At 43.7% G+C, this 7,063-nt stretch overlaps 1 long non-coding RNA gene across 1 annotated transcript; it reads right to left on the bottom strand.

Annotated features, from left to right (window-relative positions):
- Nucleotides 1-344: 344 nt before the first annotated feature.
- LOC118223061 lies at nucleotides 345-6,597 on the bottom strand. The gene is made up of 2 exons (XR_004764389.1): nucleotides 6,554-6,597; nucleotides 345-1,012 (listed from the first exon to the last, which is right to left on the bottom strand). It is a non-coding gene; the product is annotated as an uncharacterized LOC118223061 (long non-coding RNA).
- Nucleotides 6,598-7,063: the final 466 nt, after the last annotated feature.

Below are 7,063 nucleotides of genomic sequence, written 5' to 3'. Positions count from 1 at the left end.
GAAAGATACCTACTGTACCATATTTGGGATAAAACAAAACTTCCCCCTGTTAAAGAACAGCGGATCTGCAGGGCTTTAATACTCCATCTCGAGCAAAACACAAACATGTACCTGGAGAAGAGCCATAGCTTAATTCTCTGTACCCAAAGACCTTCCTCTGTGTAAACTCTCTTACCTCACATTCATATATAGAGGGGAAAGTTTAAGGGGTCAGAAGCAAATGAAAAGGAACAAACAAGTGGCTTTGGCTGTTCCACCAATATCATTGCTGGGAGTCCTTTTCAAGCTCATTTTTTTCACCTCAGAGAATTATATAATTACAATGACATAGAAGCCACTCTCCATGCATTTATTTTTAGCTTTATTCAGACAGGTAGAAGACCAAGAGAGTAACAGATGGAGGAGGAATGAAAGCTCAGACGATGCCATGGTGGGGGATCGAACCTCTGGCCACTCGGGGGAAGAGAGAATTATACATTTATTGAAATAAAAAATAAAATAAAAAATACAATAGCTATTAGCATTTCCCTATCCCTGTTATGAAATATTAGCAAAAGTCACATCTCAAGAGGTTGTAGTAATCATGTTTGTAACAATGTAACAACAAAATTAAGATAACATTATGCCTCTGCAGGCACATCCTTATGAAAGACTAATGTTAGACTAATCAAGCTAAAGAGGCTCTATATTTTAATTAATCTGGGCTGTAATTCACAAGCATTTATTGATGAGTTTGGACAGAGTCTCCACACTGTCGGACTCTTACCTTGCTTTGCCTGAGAGACTTGGAACGGACATGCACCCTCTCCCCCACACACTCTCAGACTTAATGATATCTCTCTCTCTCTCTCTCTCTTTCATTCTCTCACTCACACACATTCTCTCTCTCCCAAAGTGGGGGCAACGGAGACATTAAAAGGACAGATTACTTCAGAAGATGAAACAACGTAGATTCTCCCATGGGACCGACCCATAAGAGGGAGTCCGAGATCAAAGCAGGAATCCTGCAGGCCTAAAAAAAAAACAAGATGATTATGGGAGGCAAGTGGCCTCTTAATCCCCTGCACTGTCTCGCATGTGCTGATGTTTTTGTCTCGATCGAGTTTGGGGGAATCAATAGGGCCCTGTGACTCAAAGACTATGGGACAACAGTCCAAATGGAAACGGGGCTTTTCGGCCTTCTCCGGGCAGGGATTGAGCAGAAAGGTCTTCTGAAGCTCTATACTGGAAAGAAAATCTACAATTATAACAAAGGAACAAAGTGAGATTAAAGACAGGTACACAAAGACGAGTACATATCATACACCCCCCACCCCACCCCTCAGGACATTTTTACATTCAAGCTGAGAAAAATAGGTTTATTCTGTTAAGATCTGTTGATCTTTGACATTGGGATTCCCTCATTGTGAGAGTAATATAGTGTAATACAAAAGCTGAAATATTCCCCTGGTGCTTAAAAAAAAGAAAGAATCACATTTCCATGACTTTCATGTTCAGTGAGAGATGGCCAAGTATAGGTGAGCCGATGGTAGGTTTTTCATGTTAGGTACAGTATGAGATTAAATAGAAGTAATGGCACATTTTGTAAAATTGGAAGGAAATGGAGTATAATGTTTAAGGAATTGTTTGGGAGTGGCGTTGTAGCATAATGGTTAGGGGACTTGCTACTCAAAGGTCGTGGGTTCAATTCCAAGCTGGAGCACTGCTGTTGTACACGTGAGAAAGGTACTTAACCTGAGCTGCTTCAAGAAATATCCAGCTGCAGAAATGGTTGTATGTTAAAATACTGTAGTAATGTGTTTAAGTTGCTCTAGATAAGAGCAGCACCTGCTAAACGTAGCAATGTGAATGACTGACTTTAAAAGGTGGATCACACTTATGTGCAACTATCCTACTGGAAACCAACATTGTGAATTTAACATACACGTCATCTCATTGACTGCATGGAAAGAAAAGGCTCTGGAAAGAAATTTTGATCCGCCTGGATTCATCACAATGGTTCCAGATGTGTCCCCTGAAAGGTACTTTTGAAACATTTGTCAGGGGGCGGGGTTACTTTCCAGGCTGAACTGGCATCCGAGTTTAAATACGAACGCTGCTTGTGATGTGGTGCCAGTGCTACAGTTTCATCACCACAAAGGGCTGAAACAAACAAACCACAATTATTATTTCTGTCATTTACTCTTAGATAGAACGCATGCATGTCAGTCTTGCACGTCGGACAGGCATGTACTCAACCGACATTTGACCTTTACTTCACAAACTCACTTCGGTGACTTTGTTTCGATCATCGCCGAACTCGCCAAACTGTATTTGTGAAGAAAAAAAAAATGTATTTCATTTTTAAGACTTTCATTCTGTTGGTGAATGGCGGTCTCTAATTTAGGGGATTATCCTGTCCTTTGACTAATTGTGAAGTTTTCATTGATTAATTGACGTGGAACATTTGCATTTGCATTTTAACTGCGTTCTGGAAAACCGGTAAGCCAAATCAGTGCTCATGATGCCCCGTCAGTCACGCCGCCCTTGTTATCACGCGTGTTGTCGTGCCTGGGGGAGGGGATCGGGACAGAGGCTGTCCCAGACTATTCCGTGAAAGGGTCGGGTTTTCACGGCACTATTTCCTCCTCGCAGCGGAGATGGCGAGCGATCGTGAAGATTGTCACGGCGCGTTTGGTCCCGTCGTACGGCTCCGGGCCTGTCTGCGGCAGTGAATCATGAATCCGCAGAACAAACATATTGTAAAATAAGATTTACATTTATTTGCGAGCGGCTCGCCCGGCTCCGCGGATTCACGCGCAGGACTCATTTCCATAAGTCAAGTTCATGTCCACGCCATTACACATGTATGTATGCGCCCTCCGCAGGACACGCGTGTGGACCCGCAATATGTGAAAGTGGGGCGCAATTATTCATGCGCGTTCATCAATCAGGCGCCACGTGTGGGAAAGCGTTTCTGCCGGCGGGGGGGGAGTGGGGGTGGCGGGGAGGGCGCAAATTCAAAACGCAATCCCGCCTGAGTAAATAACGGCGTATTCAAAAAGATTTGAATGGAATGATTGAGAGCAGCGGCCAGGGGTGAGGACCGAGCGGAGCGGCGGCTCGGTCGCTCCGGTGAGCAGCCGCGGAGTCACGTGCCGCCGTTAACCCCTTCAGCGACGCGCCGGCCCAATGAAATGTGATTTATTTTATGTGCAGGGGCACTGATGCATATTGAATACGTTTTCCCTCCATTTTTACGGCTGTTTCTCGGCACAGAAATCATCCCCGGGGATAAAGATGTCATAGGCTGATGATGATTAATCTCAGTTTTAATTCTGTAATGTTTTGCGTAAATCTGTTTATTGGAACGTATAAGGCCCCTTTCAGATCCATACAAATGCATTTTCAACGGCATTTCGAGGCCCTTATTTGAAGTCATATTGCCTCAGAATCTTATTTGATGGAAAATTGGAAGAAATACTCAAATGGAAATAATATAGCCACAGTCTCCCTTCCACACAAGACAAGACAACGGGCCATTCCAGGATGATTCTCATTACCGGCATATCTTTGTACCTTAAAACCTTTAGGTTATATTTTTTAAAATCTGCTCTCTCAATTCTTGCTTAAATTCCACGTTCCAACAGCAGGAACTGACTTGGGTAGGACGTCTTTCCCTTGGCTCCATTGTCCCAAAATAACCGGCAAAAAACTCAATTTCATGAAATGAATTTAAATCAAGAATTCCAGTAAGCGTGCGATTTATAACTATTAGTATCCTTTGTTTTTATCATGCATCATTATAATGTCTGAGTAAAAAAATGCTGCCATTTTGGCCAGGTCTCCCTTCTAAAAGAGATTCTATATCTCAATGGCATTTCCCAGTTAAGTAAAGGTTACATTTAAATAAATAAGTAAATAAAAGTTTTCATCAAACAGCAGTCTAGAATGAAAGCGCATAGGTTTTAGATGGAAACCTTTGACGTTTTAAAATTGCGTATCCCAAACATTTAGTCTTATCTACATCTGAATTTAAATTAAAAATACATTTAATTAAAAAAAGATAAATATTTAGGATGTCACAAAAAGCATGTTTCATTTTAACTATATTTTGACCACAATACTACTACTACTACTGCTGCTGCTGCTGCTGCTGCTGCTACTCCTACTACTACTACGACTACTACTACTACCGCTACCGCTGACACCACCACCACCACTAATAATAATAATAATACTGATAGAATCCTAATCATTTAAGCTCCCTAAAATATTATATTTGACCCAGGCCTGTAGCATTCACATCAGATGCCCTTACTGATACACAGGGGCCCAGTTTCCACTCATGAGAGTTGCAGACTGATTGCACTCTCACCCAGACAGATGGTCATATGCAATATATTTCTTCCTGTTTCTAGGCTCTGCCAAGCTAGTGCATGCACATGCACAGAGCAGAGGTAGCAGATTCCCTATCCCCCAAAGCCCCCCTCCCCAGGGAGAGGACCATTATGCATGCAGAGTGGCTGGGATGGGAGGGGTACTGGAGGGTGTGACCTCCCCAGAGAGAGGTGTCCGTAAATGCCACATGTGTCTGTCATTAATGTGTCATTCGTTTCTCCCCTCTGGAGACTCTCCATGCTGTGTTTTTCGTTTAGTTTGGTAACCCTCCTTCAAAAATGGAAGACAGCTCGCACCTTTCTGTCATGCAGGTCACGTTTTTTAACCAGGAAAACCATCGTACCAACTCAAACCTGTGACTACACGGTCACACAAGCATCATGCTCAACGTGTAGAATTCGACAGGGCTGGCTCTATCAATCTACTTCCATGAGCTTACTGACAGGACCAAAGGAGACAAATGGGTGCTCTCTGGCACGACTGGCAACGTGCTAAAATACGAGCTCATTAGAAAGCGAGATCGCATTATCTATAACTGAGCCAAGATTGACTCCTTTCCAGAGGAACTATCCATCTTCTTTGCCGTAGGACCCTGTGTACACCTTTAAAACCTTTGGAAAAAAAACTGCATTTTGTTTTTCACAGCTGAATTCAGGAAAACTCCATGGCAACTGTCACAGGAATGATTTCAGGATTTTCTTATGATCCCCTCTGTCATACATGAAGTCAAATGAAAGCCATATCGATGACACAGATTGACGGGTAGATTATGTGAAATATAATGTGAAGTGGGATGGCACAGGTGAATTGTAATGAGATGTAGGCCTTCATCCATGGTTTGGATGATATGATTGATAGGGTGCATATTCTACTACAGCTTAATACTGATTAATTATATTATTATATTTAAATTATTTGCCTCAGCCTAGAGAACCCCCCCCCCACCCCCGCCCAAATGAATTATATTTGGTCTTTGTTTTTTACCATTCGTTTTTAGAAATAGATTGAATTGTGTAAGATTTTCTGCAAGTTGTCTGCTATCTTTATAGAATACTTAAAAAAGAATTTTTTACCTTTAATTACTTGCTTTTTGGGGGTTCGGGCCTGGTTTTTTCCCCAATTTTATTTTTCTATTTCCACTGAAAAACATCTTTATGACTGCGTCTCTATAAACAAGACCAGGTTAAAACCTAGTATATGGCTGGACCTAACATACATGATCCAGCCGACCAATGGTGTGACTTCACAACTCGGCCGACCAATGGTGTACCTTCATCACTCACTCAGTCACTCACTCAGTCACAGACATTCACATTTGTAGGGCTGGCCCTGCTGTTGCAGTCCAGCCAAAATATTTTGATTGAAATATTTAAAGGGTATTTTTTTATATGTTTATGTGTCTGGAAACATCTCCAGACAATCTAATTGAATGTAACTGAGTGTCTCTTCTGTAATATACAGTATCACTGCAACTTCTGGACTGTATGACAACAGCCGACTGGAAACAGGGATATATTTATATCAAAAGAACCTTAATCTGCAAAGAAATAATTTCCTTTGCGAGTCGAAGACATGACAGACGTGCCTTTAAAAAAAAAAAGGCTCTATTTCCTGGATCTGTGTGACCTCCGAGTCACGGCGTGGCCATCCCAGCAGGCCGCGGCCGGAGCCGGCGGAGCGCGAGCGGCGGCGCTGAATATTAACGCGGCGGGCGACGGCGCGGGAGCAGACCCCTCAGAATTTCATTCCTCGCTTTATGGCCTAATCCGGAGCAGTGGCGGAGATTGATGAGGGAGCGGCGCTGATGTTCTCCTTTCGAGGGTGCCCCGACACTCTAATCAAAAAGCCTGGGGCTCTGCCGCATGCATAAATGCAGAGACGTCGTCTACGTCTACGTCGTCGGGTAGACTGCGCGGGCGCGCGAGACAGAGAGAGCCCCGCGAAAGAGGGCGATCACGCCCCCCCCCCCCCCCGCCATTCGCTTCCCCTTCCTTTAAGCCCGCCACCCCTGCCCATCGCTCACACGAAAACACGCTTGTGTTCTGACATTTTTGACACAGGAGCCAGACGGGCACTGGAGACTTGTCTAACTGTCACGTCCACCCCCCCCCCCCCCCCCCCCACAAACACACACACACACACACACACACACACACAACTGGAGACACCGCACCTTTGTCCTCTCGACTTTGCAGTCTTGAGGTCTCTCGTGCTCTCTGGGGGTGGGTGGGAGGGTTCCAAACCCGCCACTGGAAAAAAAAAAAAGACAGCCGTTGACAACTTGACACCTGGTCATTGTGTTGACACTCAGCCATTGTGTTGACACCTAGTCATTGTTACCGCTCTGACAAGGAAGTCATGATACCGGGTCATTTGTGTGAAGGGCAGCCTCACTCGAGTTTTTACTATGTTTCGAATCAATCACGCACACACACTGCCGTGAAAGCATGCCATGGGATTCTTCACACAAAAGCGTCTGCCAGCGCTTCCTCCCTCATGGATTGGTTAAATATGAATGTCATAGAGGCTAAAGGATGAAAGGATTCAGTGATGTACAAATCAAATTTATGATCAAAAATTCCTTTAAAATGCAGAGCTGTTGTGGCAGGTAAGCTTAGAAAGAACATGTTTTGCCCTTGGGCTGTTTAAAAATAAATTAAATCAATACTTACAATGATCTTTC

This window comes from Anguilla anguilla, chromosome 3, assembly GCF_013347855.1.
Source record: "Anguilla anguilla isolate fAngAng1 chromosome 3, fAngAng1.pri, whole genome shotgun sequence".
In the NCBI taxonomy this organism is placed as follows: Eukaryota; Metazoa; Chordata; class Actinopteri; order Anguilliformes; family Anguillidae; genus Anguilla; species Anguilla anguilla.
Note: the sequence above shows the minus strand (reverse complement) of the source record. Positions and strands in the feature narration are given on the sequence as shown.